Source organism: Lonchura striata, unplaced genomic scaffold, assembly GCF_046129695.1.
Source record: "Lonchura striata isolate bLonStr1 unplaced genomic scaffold, bLonStr1.mat Scaffold_145, whole genome shotgun sequence".
NCBI lineage: Eukaryota > Metazoa > Chordata > Aves > Passeriformes > Estrildidae > Lonchura > Lonchura striata.
Window position 1 is genome coordinate 301,251 of NW_027461096.1, and position 15,340 is coordinate 316,590.

Sequence of the window (15,340 nt, forward strand, 5' to 3'; positions counted from 1 at the left end):
TAATGGAACAGAGGAGCAAAGTCCTCTGCCCAGAGACAAGAAGTGACTGTGTATGGCTCAGCTCACGGCCACATAACACACTCTGACCTCAGTCTGCTGGAGCATCCTCCATATGGGGACAGCAGGGGCAACCTGGATGGCTGGACTCACGCTTGACTACCAGCAAAATGCTGAAACAGTCCTGACCTGGTGCTGTGCGAAAGGAAACACTGCCAGGAAGCATTGACGGGATCAGTTCTGAAAGCAAAGCGAGGTCCTGGCCTCATGCATTGCCCTGTTTTAACCACACAGGCAAACAGCTAAGAAATGTAACTATTTTCTGCTTAAAAGCCGCAAATTCCTTGGAGAAAAGGAAAACTCAATCTGACAAAAAGAAACACTCGGGCAATGGTGATAATCTGGCACATACCGGATAACAATCATTGGCCAAACGCTCCCAGAGAAAATTGAAATTAAAAGTCACAAGGCAGATGCAGAATAATATCTGTTGTGAAAATACATTATTCAGCCAGCACTGGTGGTGGAGACTTTTGGTGCACTGCAATCTGGACACCGTGGTGACCACATATGCAGCAAGATGTGCTGCTTGGCATAGCCAAAGAGAGAGCAGCAGCCTTGCTTGGGAGGCATTTGGGAACCAGCGCCCTTACAGGTCAGAACTACTTGTTATGCCACTCTCACTGCATCGCAGCCTTCTGGAACTCGAGTAACACAGACCAACCCTGCCTCGGGGCATGCAAGAAATCATATGGGGACAAGCTGCAGACAAATGGGCCACTAGTCCATGCCACATGCATCACCAATGGCACAGCATATGCTCCCGGTTACACTGTGGATCACATTCTGGATGGAGATCTGCAGTCCTCCATCAGCCTTAGAAGAGACAGATGCACACACTCTACAGCCAATCATCCAATTTGCACCGATCTTCAAGACAAAAATCACAGACCGCTCACAGACAAACCTATGGCAGTGAAGTTACATTATGGCTTACTTAGTGGAGAAGAGGCCTCAGGAGTTGTCACCAGCTCTCTACAGCACCGTTTGCTTGTCTGAGCCCACCCAGCACATGCTCTGGACGAGACCACAGTGGTCCTTGGAGCAGCAAGTGCTGCCAGGAGCTGGAGCCTTCCTGTAGCGCAGAGCTGCTCGGGAGCTGCTGCTCTCCCTGCACCACAGAGCCCTGTCCTGAAGCCTCCTGCTCCCGTGCCTCCATCTGCCGTGGCCGTGCCCAGCCCTCGAAGGAAAAGCTCACAGCTCTGGCTCTTACAGCACTGCAGGAACTCGCACACGAGGAGGAGGAAGCACTGGGCTCTCTCACCCCCAGTGCCCGCCTTGTTCCAGCATGTCAGTCCTGCAGGGCAAATGCCCCAGTATTACACGCATTTATACAGCAGTATTAGACTCCATTTGGTAGCAACATCTGGCCTCCATTTACACATGCACACAGTACAAACTGATGAGTAAACTCACCCAAGTATTAATGTGACAATGGATTCTTCTCAGCTTTTGCTAACTTGACACCAAGGACAACGCAATGCAGAGAAACAGCCATGCAGCTTCAGACCTAAAAGTTAACTAAATCCAACATTTTCTTGCTAACAGCGATAGCAGGAGAAATGCACAGGCAAAGAAAGGAAATAGGCCATGCTGAGTGCAGGCTTTCTTGGAGGATATGCTGGTGCTTCTAGCAAACAGGGATGTAAAAACTTGCTGCATGGGACTTTGCAGTAGCCCTAAAGCATAAACAAGCTGTGCTAGAAATGGTTTAAGAATCGAGGTGAAGGTTGCCAATAACTGATAAAATAACTAACTTCCAGAAATAAAGAACCAACTCAGCTATTGATTCCTCTGAACAGAGGAGAGGATGGATCTCTGTGGTACTTTTGCAAAGAGCTCTTCTTGTGTGGTTGCAGCTTCCCTATTTAGCAGTTGGGTGAATGCAGTTCTCAATCCTTCTGCTCAGTCACCCTCAAAGACAATGCTTCCTGATGTTCAGAGGACCTCCATTTGCTTCAGTTTGTGACCACTGACACTCAGCACCACTGAGAAGAGTTTGGCTCCATCTTTTTTACATTCTCTCTTCAAGTATTTGTAACTAGACGCCCCTGAGACATCTCTTCTCCATGCTGAACAGCCTCAGCTCTCTCAGTCTTTCCTCCTGTCCCTTTACCACCTTCACAGTGCTCTGTCAGACTCTCTCAAGGAGGTCCGTGTCTCTCCTGTCCCGAGGAGCCCAGAGCTGCACACAGCACTCCAGACGTGGCCTCAGCAGCGCAGAGCAGAGGGGCAGGACCACCTCCCTGCCCTGCTGACAATACTTTGTCTAACGCAGCCCAGGAGACCACTGGCCATCCCTGCAGCCAGGGCACACTGTTTGCACAAGTTCTAGTAGCTCCAACGGGGCTCAGCATTTCTGGAGGACTCCACTTGAGAGATTCAAGTCCCATAAAAGTGCTGAATAAACTCACTGCGAGGGATTACGAGAGCAACCGATGCATTGTGGAGAGACAACTGGCTAATGAAATGCCCTGCATCCAAGTAAATGGGAACAAGGGAAAGACTGAGAATTTAATGTACCTGCTCCTGCTTCTAGCCCACTTGTCCATATTTGCCAGGCTTTGTTTGCCTAGAAAACTTTGGGTACTTCCTCCTGGTTTTCCCTGATGACTCATGCTACTTTCATCCCAAGCAAACAACTCTGCCATTTTTTACCCTTTAGGAAATAGATTCAAAACAGAACCAAAACTGCTTCAATAAGGGACTACATTTTGCTTTGATGAAGCCTGTGTTTACTAAGCTAACCTGATCTGCTGCAAGTCTGCATGCCCCCTTCCCATGGGGGTTCCTCTACCACAGTCCAAAGGCAAAATGAGAAAATGTGCCTGGGCTGGGAAGAAACAGAAGCCACACCTTTGCAGCCTGGAACAAGCTTGAAGAATGCAGTTTGCCCTCTGAGAGAGCTCTTTGAGCCCAGTGGAGGGGGCTGAGAATTCACACTGGACTCACTTGCAGTAACCCTCTCAGACTGTATTAGGTGTGTTTGCAAACAGGCATTACCTCATGGCAGAACGAGGTGGGAAAAGCAGGACTGGTACATCACACACTCTTATATACACCAAGTTAGAAAAACCCCTGTTAGGTTAATGTTTTTATACCGGTTTACAACCATGGGAAGCCGTGCCTGATGCATTACATGTTCATCCCTAGGTATTGGTATCCTTTCCGCACATGCTGGACAGATGCACCCCCATCGTTCATGGCTGTACTGTTATGAGCCCTCGAGAGCCTTGCCTCACATTATTTTTTCCTCTCCTCATTTTATCCTAAAGCATTGGCGTATTGGTAAAGCCTGTACCTCTTGCTTTTCTTATAGCAACAGCAGTCACTGGAGGGAGAGGCAGAGGAGCTTGCCATTGCCATATTGACAGAAGTCAGCACTTCAGATCCCTGTTACTGCCTCAGAAAGAAAGATCTTGCTCTACTCACTTTCATCTCCAGCAAGTGCCAAATTATGTCAGTGTGAGAAGCTGCTCTGTCTTCTCCTTCCGTTCACTGGTGGCAATGAGGCACAGACAAAAGATACGGAAGACAAAACACCCAGCCATAGTTTGTGTTCAGCTGGTGAGTTTTTCAAACGCCTTGGCTGCACAAGGATAGGCAGCAATGGGAATTTTCTTTCCAGACAGAACCATACACTAAAACACTAAAAGCAGGCTAGTCTTTGCCTGACCTACAGATATCCAATGACTGATGTTTCTTTAAACTGTCATAAAACATTTTATATGGGACTGCAAAAGAAAAAGCAGAAGGACCAGTGAAAGATATTAAATTATTCAAAGTAAGGAACTTACTCGGAGGCTTTAAATACAGTGCTTAGGATTCTGCAGAAGATGAGCAGCCAGTTCATTCAATAAGACCCAACAAAAATAACGGTATGCATTTCTTCCTTTTATAGGTTTACGGCTAGAGGTGTCCAATTCCCACCTAAGTGACTCCCCTGGGCATAGGCCAGAGCAGTCTAATAAGCTCCTGTGGCTTTCCAAGAACTGAACAAATGAAACAACACAAAGATGAGTGTACCTCAAGAGCTGTTTATGGAATACATTTGAGCTGGACTTAGTTTATCTGCATCCACAAATGCTTTAGGACTGTCACATTACACTTGCAGGCAAATACACACACGCAGAGAAAGGCATGTGCAGCCCCATGCAGAGATCACCTATGAGCTGCCAAAGAATAAGATGCCATGTTTAATACCCAAGAGTCTTGTGTTTTTTAGGCTGCCTGCTGAAGTTGCTGCTGACCTATACACTTTAGGCTCATCTAACATTGCTGGGGAATTGATGACTTTTAAGTCTGAGCATTCAAGACTTTCACCCAGCCTTGGGTGTTTTCTCATTTATGTTTTAAGAAAGTCCATCTTATATTTATCTTCAGGCAGCTACTCAAAAAGAAAAAAGGAAGGCACAGCCCTCCTTCAGTGCATCCAGACTGTTTTGAAGAGACATCCAAGTAAAGCTTCTGAAGAGCCACAAACATTAACCTGACTGCTGTTACCCACTTGTGAGGATTTCTGACATTGGCTTCCAGGGACACTTCCCTTTGAAATCACTAATGAGCATCCTCCAAGGTGCCGCACCCTTCCAAGGTGACTGAATCTACTCCAAGAATTTTCTCTCCTTTTTTGAAATACACACGAATAGACTGAGCAGACATTAAAGTTTTACTATTTCTGGTAGCAACACCATTTTCATCACCAGTATCCATCCCTGTGAGCCAGAGAGCAGCAGATCACCTGTCTGTCTTGACACTACTCTTGAGGAGGCTGAGCTGCCATGAGTCCCAGAACACGTGAGTTTAGGAATCCAGGACCCTGGAAGCCTGGGCTGGAGGCAGCCCACTTGGCTTGTTGCAAAAGCCTAGAAAACTTTGGGTACTTCCCAAAATTAATTACAAATTACACAGCTGAAAGCAACGCATTCCTACATAACATTTTCATTTCAATAAAAAAGTCTTTGCTAATTCAAAATACTCCGAAAGTAACTGCTTTGATCTAGAGCCAATACCCTTTTTATCAGCAACCCAACGTGTAGAGAAAGCAAAGAAATACTAGCATACAAAATGTGAGTTTATAGCCAGTGCACTCCCCAAACAGAAACAATCTGTGGATTAGCATTAGCCATCAGCAGTGGCTCTGAAGGGCTGACTTTGCCTCATCCATCATCTGACAAGGACATGGCAACTCCACACTCCGGCAAAATTCACAGTGTTCAGAATTCTTACAACAACCATAGACAGCTGCATGCAATGGAACTACTAAAACAAATTTCTTTTTTTCCCCTCAGTGCAGGCTAGTGCTTTAATTTAACCCACATATTATCACATAGCCATGTCCAGGGAGCAAGTCTTCTCCTTGCTTCTCTTTTAAACATTATCTCCATGGCTCTATGTACAACCACGTTCTACAGCTTTTAAGGCAACTATTACCCAATTCCACCTTTATACACAAGGGCTTTAGCAGACCTGCATCAACTTCATACTGCCTGGACATCTGTTCTCATGTGTTCAGAGGAGAAACGAGAGAAATATCTCACTGCTTGTTCCAAGGCTTTCTTCTCTTCAACTGAACAAGGCTCATGAGTGCTACAGAAGGAATGAGGGAAGTATTTTTTTCTTGGAGCCCAACAATCAACCAACAAGACAACAAGGAAGCCCCTCTAGGGGACTTCTGACCACTCAGGTCATCGATATATTATTATTTTAACAGTCATAAAATCACTTTTGTGATATTTCTCTCCTTGTTTCTTGCCATTCCCCATTTGTCCATCCAGATACATCTACTCTCATGTATCAGGCTGCACAATCCGTAGTGCAGAGACCATGCCTTCACTGTGTTTATGCAGTGCTCATGCAGCAAGAGGACTCTTGTCTAGCAATGAGGGAGGCTTAGGGATATCTGGTGTCCAGTAGCACAAGCAGCTGACAGTTCTTAGCTCTTCCTCAAACAAAATTTCATCTGTTGTATGCAACAGCCACTCCAAGTACAACTGCATTTCGCAAAGCGCTTTTCTGACAGATTTCAGCCAGGCTAAATTATGGCTCTTCCTCTTGTCAGAGGAAGTACCCTTGCTTTTTGCTTTGCCTGTGGATCAGAAAAACATCAAAGCACAAGGCTCTGCCTAATGACTTCAAACCAGAGGCCTCTGGATCCACTCTCAAGAGCACGTTCCCTCTCTGGGTACCTGCCTTGTCCCACCACAGCTTCCACCTTCTTCTTGGTGGATGCCCATTCTCAGCCAAAGCACAGCCATGGCCAGCCACTTGGGGATCATGCCAAAGCCATAACTGGGGGCACTGGGCAGAGCTGCCCACACAGCTGGCACAATCTGGCACATCACCGTACCCGTGTGCTACACAAGTTTTGCTGCCACTGCCGTGTAGCTCACTGGTAACAGAAGATTCACAACAGATAATGGTTTAAATCAAATAACGTGATCTGAGCCCTGCTCTACTAACACAATTATCTCTTTACCTTTTCATTGCTTGCAATAATCAGGTAGTGGCAAGTTAATGAATTTCACAGCACGCGTCACATAGCACCTTGTTACATAGCTGTTTCTTCTGCATCTGCAACAAAATGAAGGGTAAGACTGTGAAATTACTGACAGAAGGCAAGTAACAGTGTCTACTCACCACGGGAGAAAAGATGCCTCCAAGAGACTCATTCCATCATTCCCCTCTCTTTGGCAAATTACAAGAAATTAGCCCTTTTTATTTCTGGAAGAAATACACCACAGAGCAGTTGTGCCACCAGTGCACTGTCACCATGCTGCACCCATGGGCAGCTGATTCTGCACTGGAAACCAGAGAGCAGGAGAGTAGAAGCCTGGGGATGGGGGCTTGGTGGTATGCCAGAGAAGGCAGCTCCATACCTTTCACAATTCTTTCCCTTCGCAGTGCACCTGCTGCAGAGAAGGCCAAAGCTAAGACATTTTATACACATTTTTTTGATCACCCTGTTAGCTTAAGCGGAAACTTAAGTCTTCCCAGAACAATAAAATTCTATAGCATGCAGAGAGAAACGGGCAAGCACCGGAACCCCAGGGATCACTCCCAAGGGAAAATTAAATTCAGTTAGGGATGAAAAGAGCCAGAAAGTAACATGAGGGAAGGTAACAGGACCTTGCAGCCAGCAAGAGGATGGGAGAAGAAGCTGTGCTATCAGCAAGTACCAGTGCTGCAAATGCAGGGAGCACCATGCAGCCCCGTCTCTGCCAGGAAAGGCTCATGGAGCAGAAGAATGAGCACACGGGCTGCCTCTCAATCTCCTGGCAGGAAGCTTCTCTACTCCCCTTGTGCCTGGACACAAAGCTTTGGGCAGTAAAGAAGGGAGAGGCACGGTGGCACCCGTTCAGGGACGAGCCAAGCTACGGCACACCCTGCCCTGGTTCAGTGCTGGGAACCGACGGTGATCTGGCTACAAAAACCACAGGAAAGATCATGTTTGACCCCTTGCAGCTTTTCTCTTAGAAATCACTTTAGACACTCTTCTTGTGACTAGCGCTCAGCGAATCCTACCAGGACAGAATGGGACGTGCTGCAGCAGCAACCCTGACCATGGCATGGCTGTCCCTGCTACCTGCACGGACACAGCTCGGCCACAGAGAGAAAATCTTTTGTGCCAGGAACGTTTACCAGTGCCAGGTGCTGGTAAGCACTGCTCAGGGTGCTGCTGGCACCTGGGATGGCTCAAAGCTCCATGGTTTGTGGCAACAGCCAAAAAGCACGTGCCACCTCCTGAGGACCTCCACCTGTAGTATCCTGGGCAATTCAAAACCCACTATTCCCTTGTGCCTTTGTCTACCTGGAGTCATTCAGGGAAATGAAAATACACTAACTGAATTAAGAAGAGAAATCTGTTAAGATACATTCGTCTTAGGCCTCTGATGGAGAATTGAAGCACCATCAATTGCCTTCCTTCCTGCTCCTTTAATTTGCAGAATGAGTGTCCATACAGACTTCTAATGAGGTTTAGTTCATCTTCCTGAAAAGGTAGCTTAGTATAACTTTCTTCTACTCCTCCTCTAGACAACTTATGAATTACAGTATTTAAGCACCCTGACTCAAAGGATTCTTGCACTGTGGGAACACTTCCTGCTCAGAGTTTTTCAACAGTTAAAATCTCTGTGCTATCTTTTATGCCAGATTTAGTCAACTGGCCCAAATGGGTCCACAAAAGAGATCTGTATGGATGAATGCAATTCGTTAAAATCTTCTCCTACTTTCACTCCACTGCTGGAAATGACACAAAACGTAAGAAAAAACCCAGTACCTGTTCCATTTTCAGACTGAAGCAACAGCATATTCCTGGCTGCTAATGCAGCAGGGACAACAGCACTGCAGAGAACTCTTTGGATAATCACGTCTTCATTTAAAGAGAACTCAATTTCTTGATCTAAGCCATCACTGCCCTCCATCAGAACAGCCAGCATATCCACGACATCTAATAAGCGAAGGAAAAAATGTAAGCAGAGGATCCAGACTAACTGGGAAAACAACAGAGGTAGAATGCAACATTCCAGGAACACAAGGTATCTTTCTAGTTCCCCCCCAAAAAAAAACCCAAAACACAACAAAACAGAAGATAAAACCGAACAAACAAACAAACAACAACAACAAAAAAACCCACCCTTAAATTAGCACGAACAAAATAATTATTCCTACCTCACTAAACCCATAACGCCTCGAACCATTCCAGGGAGGGCGGCAGGAGGGGCGGGCAGAGCCAGGGCCCCGCTCCGCCGCCCCGGCGGCATTTTCCGGCACGCGGCCGCTCCCGGCGTCTGGAGAGGGGCGCGGGGCCGGGAAAGGCGGCGCAGCCCTGCTCCGATGCCGCTCGGCCGCGGCCCGGGAGCGCTGCGACCGCGCCTCCGCCGCCCGCCGGCACCGGCCCCGGCCGCCCTCGGCCCGCGGAGCCGCCTCCAGCCCTCCCCTCACTCACAGACACCGCCCCGCTCGCCGCTCGCTCCCGCCCCTCGCCCCTCCCGCCGCTTCGGCCGGGCTCCGGCTGGGGGGCTGCAGTACCGCCCTGTGCCCACAAGGCGGCAGCACTTGTCCAGAGGGTCCGCGACACGATGGCGGCCCGTGGGGACCTTGACGGAGAGAGGCGTTTTTGCCCATGTACCCCAGAGCGAAGTTGTCCCCGCCACAAACTTGCGCTTCCCTGACAGCCCCAAGGGAGCCCTACAAACTGACGCCAGGAACCCGGGCTGCTGAATTTGCTTTCACCATGTAGATATCCCTCATTTATTCCCAGGGCCCTGCAATCTCCCTGGGCTGCCTGGTCCCAGGTTTCCTTTTCCCAGTCCAAATCTCCCACCCCCAAGTACTCAGGGTTTTTGTTTTTTTTTTCATGCCGAATACGTGTTGCAAACTGACAGTACAAAGCTTGGGGCTTGATTTTCTCTGTGCTGGAATTCTCCTCGAGAAATCTGCCACCGTATAACCCTAACCACAACCACCTTGCTTTGCTCAGAAATCACAACCTTCAGACCAGCATCATGGCACCTTACCCACTGGCCCTCCACTGGCACCTTCCCCAAGCACTCCAGTAATACTCCACATTTTCAGTGGGCATCCTGTCAGACCCTCATCCTTACCCTAAAAACGCACCAAGGAATCCTAAAATAGCCATTAGGAAGGTATAACAATTCTCTAAAAGTCACCAGAGAAAGCCTTCAAAATTCCCCTAAATATTCCTAATAGCCCTGCAAAAAAAAAAAAAAAAAAAAAACACTCAAGGAAGCCTGCTCAGCCTCCAAACCCCTTCCTCTTGCTCTCTAGCCCACAGATGTCATCCCTACCTTTTAGCAGCGGGTCCTGTTGTCCTCTGAGGGTTCCGGCGTTGTCCTGGTGCGAGGGTCGCTGCCCTGTCCCACTGGGAGGCTTCCGGTGTGGTCTCGCTGTCAGGCTTGCTGTGCTGTGCTGCTGTTGTTGGGGCTGAAAAGGGAAAAGGCTGCTTAGGGTGAGGTACGGGTGGCGTGAGGGGTGCCGCACCTGTACCCTAACTTGCCTCCTAAGATGTACCCTGTAGCCCTGATCTCCACTGGACTGTCCAGCCCTCAAGGCCTCACCCTTTACCCCTGACCCCTCCCTCTGTCCCCCAGCCCTCAGGCTCTGGCTGTCACCCTCGAGCCCCCCCCTGCCCCTCAAGCCCCCTCTCAGCTGCCCCTCAGCTCCTGTGTGCCACCCTTAATCCCTCTCCTCTGCCCCTCAGCCCCCAGCTTCTCTGTGTCACACTCCAGCTGCCCCTGCCCCCCTCAGCATCTCTCAGTGTCAGCCACTGTCCCCCCCCCGTTCCCCCCTGAGGCACAGCCTCTGTCACCCTCAAGGCCCCACAGTGCCCCTCAAGCTGCCCCTCAGCCGCGATGCCATGAAAAGACCCTAAAAACCCATAAAAATGCCCTAAAAAATCCCTCATCTTCAAAACGCCTTAAAACTTTCACAACAACATAAAAATAGCCTCTGAACGCCCTTAAAATACAATAAAAATACCCTACTTTAAAACACCCCTAAAAGCCCCGAAAGAACCTTTTAAAAAAAAAAAATCCCTACATATTCCTAAGAGCTCTTAGAACAGCTCCATAATCCTTAAAACACATCGATAAGACCCTAAAGACCCAGCGCAGCGAGGGAGGCTGGAAGATGCGGAGCCACGCTCCCGGCCCCGGGCGCAGCGCGGCTCCGGCAGGAAAGCGGCTCCTCCGGCAGGCAGAGGCGGCGCCGCGCCGGCAGACCCCCGCCCGCTGCCCCCGGCCCGGCGGGGCCGGCACCGGGCCCGGGGGGCCCCGGCGGCGCCCGAGCCCCGCGCCCGGAGCGGACGGAGCGGCGGCACCGGCCGGCACCGGCGCGGCGCCCGCGCCGCCTCCCCCGCCCACCGGCCCGGCCAAAGCTCCGCTCGGCTCCGCACGGCTCGCACCGGCGCGGCTCCAGCGGGCCCGCGGCAGCCCAGCCGCGCCCAGCTCCCCTTCCGCCCCGGCCAGCCCCGGCACTGCCGGCAGGGCTCCGCGCCGCACCCTTCGCTGCCGGGCCGGGGGCAGAAGAAGCGCCCCGAATGCAGCGGCACAGCCCGATCCCCGCCCTGCCAGCGCTGCCACGGCTGCAGCTCCCTTCCTCTGAAGCCCCGACACTGACGCCACGCTCCGGCGCTCACCTCACGCCGACAAGGGAAAAGAAATGTAGGCTTCCCTTCAATCGCGTCCCCTAGAAGAGAAGAAAAGAAGCAGCTTGCCTCAAACGATGGCAAAAGGGGGCTTTTTACCTCAGTCCAAACCCCTTAAAAGGGGGGACAACAGGACTGCCCCCTCCAATTCAACCTCAGGAGGACGAAGTTTCAAAGGGAAAGGAGAAAAGTCCCGGCTGCAAAGGCACACTGGCTCACCTGCTGCTTCTCGGCACAAAGGTTTGTCCCTCGGCTCCTCCTTTGAACAATGCTCCACGTATCCAGGTGGCTTTCCAGGTGATCCCCCACACCCTGTCCGAAGCGCCCACCATCCTTCCAGGAGAGAGCCCCGGGAGCCCCCCATAAACTCCTCTCCTCCAGCAGCTCCGTACAAAAGCGATGGGAGGAAAACCCCCTAAATCAGCCGCCGGAGGAGCCGCCCCTTCCTCATCATCCTCACAGCTCACACCGGGGGCTGCTCTGAGCCCTCCTCATCCTCACAGCTTACACCTGGGGCTGCTCTGAGCCCTCCGCAGCCTCACAGCTCACACCTGGGACTGCTCTGAGCCCTCTTCATCCTCACAGCTCACACCTGGGGCTGCTCTGAGCCCTCCTCATCCTCACAGCTCACACCTGCCGCTGTTGCCGCACTCCAACAGCGTCTCTCTGTCTCCAGCACACAGCCCACTTCGCACAGACACAGATCCAACAGAAATCTGCTACGGGTGTCGGCTTTTCTTAATCCGCCTGGGTGCACGGTTAAAACATGTACGTGCATTGATGGTCATTGAGAGAAAGCTTTCCCCCGGAGAAAACAGTCCTTTTAGCTGCTCTCCAGGGCAGTTGGACTCCCCCTGTGCCTTCTTCGGGGGTCAGGAAAAGGGGCTGAAGACTCGGGGCTCTGATGCCATTTGGGGCACCCCAAGGTCCCCAGGAGAGGGATGCACACTGCGGTGGGGGAGCGGGTGGGTGGCGAATGAGGGGAGGGGGCCACGCTGGGTGCCGTCCCGCAGAGTAACCCAAAGCTGCCCCAAAATTCCCTGGGAGGGGTGTGCGTATAACACTAAAACCTGGCAAGTGTTTTGTTTTTACAGCTATTGGTAAAGAATAGGATTCTAAAACTAAACGCATTTGGAAATGAGCCATCTCTCTATCCGTTCATTTGTGTGCAGGAACGTAGGAAGCTGGCTGGGGACGGGCAGTAGTTCTGAAAATCATGCCCTAGCCTTTTTCTCTAGGAACGAACCAAGCAAGTGCCCTGAAACCAGCGGAGCAGCTGCAGAGGCTGAAGGGAACAAAAAGGGCTCCCCGGCACCTTTTCCCTCCGTTCTCTGCCATTCCCCAAAAGGCGTCTCAGTCTCAGAAGAGGCGTTTGTTATGCAGCTTGCCAAAATGAATACCTGTCAAATCCTAACTCTTGCCTTTTGTTTAACGTGTTCTTACTTCCTATTTATGTCATCACAGAAAGCAAGGAAAGAAGAAATGTGACTGGTTCCCACTATTGCTCCGTGCAGGCATTTTTAAAGGCTGCTGTATTTCTATCCTCTTTTTCCCCTCCAAGCTTGACTTTCCCCCTCCTTTTTCGAGGTCTGCTGCTTTGGGTGTCCTAAGCAGGGCTGGGTTCCTCGGCAGGGGTCTTAGGACTCGCTACTGCTTCTGCTTTTTGCGAAGGTGTATCAAAGTGTGCCAGCAAAAGGACTGTTTTCTCCAGGGGAAAGCTTTCTCTCAATGACCATCAATGCATGTACATGTTTTAACCGTGCACCCAGGCGGATTAAGAAAAGCCGACACCCGTAGCAGATTTCTGTTGGATCTGTGTCTGTGCGAAGTGGGCTGTGTGCTGGAGACAGAGAGACGCTGTTGGAGTGCGGCAACAGCGGCAGGTGTGAGCTGTGAGGATGAGGAGGGCTCAGAGCAGTCCCAGGTGTGAGCTGTGAGGATGAGGAGGGCTCAGAGCAGCCCCAGGTGTGAGCTGTGAGGATGAGGAGGGCTCAGAGCAGCCCCAGGTGTGGGCTGTGAGGATGATGAGGAGGGTGCGGCTCCTCCGGCAGCTGATTTAGGGGGTTTTCCTCGCAATGCTTTTGCACGGAGCTGCTGGAGGAGAGGAGTTTATGGGGGGCTCCCGGGGCTGTCTCCTGGAAGGACAGCGGGCGCTTCGGGCAGGGTCTGGGGGATCACCTGGAAACACACCTGGATACGTGGAGCCTTGCTCTGAGGAGGAGCCGAGGGACAAACCTTTGTGCCGAGAAGCAGCAGGTGAGCCGGTGCGCCTTTGCAGCCGGGACTTTTCTCCTTTCCCTTTGAAACTTTGTCCTCCTGAGGTTGAATTGGAGGGGGTAGTCCTGTTGTCCCCCCTTTTAAGGGGTTTGGACTGAGGTAAAAAGCCCCCTTTTGCCATCGTTTGAGGCAAGCCGCTTCTTTTCTTCTCTTCTAGGGGACGCGATTGAAGGGAAGGCTACGTTTCTGTGCCCTCGTTGGGGTGAGGTGAGCGCCGGAGCGTGTCGGGCCTTCAGAGGAAGGGAGCTGCAGCCGTGGCAGCGCTGGCAGGGCGGGGATCGGGCTGTGCCGCTGCATTCGGGGCGCTTCTTCTGCCCCCGGCCCGGCAGCGAAGGGTGCGGCGCGGAGCCCTGCCGGCAGTGCCGGGGCTGGCCGGGGCGGAAGGGGAGCTGGGCGCGGCTGGGCTGCCGCGGGCCCGCTGGAGCCGCGCCGGTGCGAGCCGTGCGGAGCCGAGCGGAGCTTTGGCCGGGCCGGCGGGCGGGGGAGGCGGCGCGGGCGCCGCGCCGGTGCCGGCCGGTGCCGCCGCTCCGTCCGCTCCGGGCGCGGGGCTCGGGCGCCGCCGGGGCCCCCCGGGCCCGGTGCCGGCCCCGCCGGGCCGGGGGCAGCGGGCGGGGGTCTGCCGGCGCGGCGCCGCCTCTGCCTGCCGGAGGAGCCGCTTTCCTGCCGGAGCCGCGCTGCGCCCGGGGCCGGGAGCGCGGCTCCGCATCTTCCAGCCTCCCTCGCTGCGCTGCTTTTGAGGCGCTCCTGAGGAGCTCCTGGGATCGGTGGCTTTTGATCGGCGTCGCTGTAGGAGAAGGGCCCCGGGCGCTTCTTGGTTGTTACGGTTGTTGCTTCGGGTGCTCGTGACAAGGTTTTTTTTGGATTGAGTGTTGTTGTTGGATTTCTTTTTGATCGGTTCTTATGTTTTTTAAGGATGCGTTTCTAAAGGTTTACGCTGGTTTTTATGGGTCGTAGCATGATGTAGAGGGTTGTTTTTCAATTCGGTTGTGGAGGCTTTTATTAGCGCGAGTGCATAGTGTTTGTTTTGGTGGGCTTGAGGGAGTGCCCTGGAGTTAATCGGTGAGGTTTCTTTTAATATTGATGAATGCATTCTTGTTTATTACATTATATGGGTTTCATTCGTTTGGCTTATTTGATTGCCGTGTATGTTTCATTGTTGCCGAGAACTTGGGAGATATTGTTTGTGGTTACATTTCTCTTTTGGCGACGTGTTTATTTCTAGGTGGTATCTGTGTTTTGATGGTTTGCGGCAATTTTTGTTTCTTGAGTTAAGAATACTTATTTTGTTGTTGTTAATATATATTTTTTTTGTCGTTTGATGTGTTTGGTTGTTGTTTTTATTGGTTTTACTTTTGGGAACATGGGCATTTCCATGGTGGATCTCTTTAGGTGTTTATTTTATCTGGGGGGTGAATTTTTTGTTTCTTCGTGGTTCCCATATTTTTATATCTGTAATTATTTGGTGGTTTTTTTTAGTTAATTTTATAGAGCATGGGGTTCTCTTTATGAGTTAGTGTAGTGGTAGGGTTTTGGTTATTATTTTTTTTACAAACGTTGGGGGTCTCTTGTATGGTTTGGAGTATGGTAAGTTAGTTGGCTCTTTTTTTTTTTTCCTTTATAGTGGTTTTTGTGATTTGCTGTGTGGGTTTCTATAGGGTTTTTTAAAATATTTGTTTCGTTTTTGTGACGCGATAAGAGCTGCTGGTGAAAGGAATGTACTGCGGGTTTTTTTGCTGGTAGTTGGTTGGCTGGTGGAGCCTTTCTGAATTTTTTGGACGGTATTGGTGGGAATTTGATGCTGTTTGTTTTGGCATTTTATATTTAGGAATTAGATTATAA

General features: G+C 51.0%; 1 long non-coding RNA gene across 1 annotated transcript in view; it reads right to left on the bottom strand.

Moving 5' to 3' along the window:
• LOC144248464 (uncharacterized) overlaps positions 1-8,845 on the bottom strand; it is a 106,941-nt gene extending 98,096 nt beyond the window's left edge. The window contains exons 1-2 of the long non-coding RNA XR_013341744.1: positions 8,336-8,845; positions 5,527-6,630 (exon numbers count right to left, since the gene is read on the bottom strand). This is a non-coding gene — a long non-coding RNA (uncharacterized LOC144248464). The remainder of the gene's footprint in view (positions 1-5,526; positions 6,631-8,335) is intronic.
• Between the last annotated feature and the right edge of the window lie 6,495 nt (positions 8,846-15,340).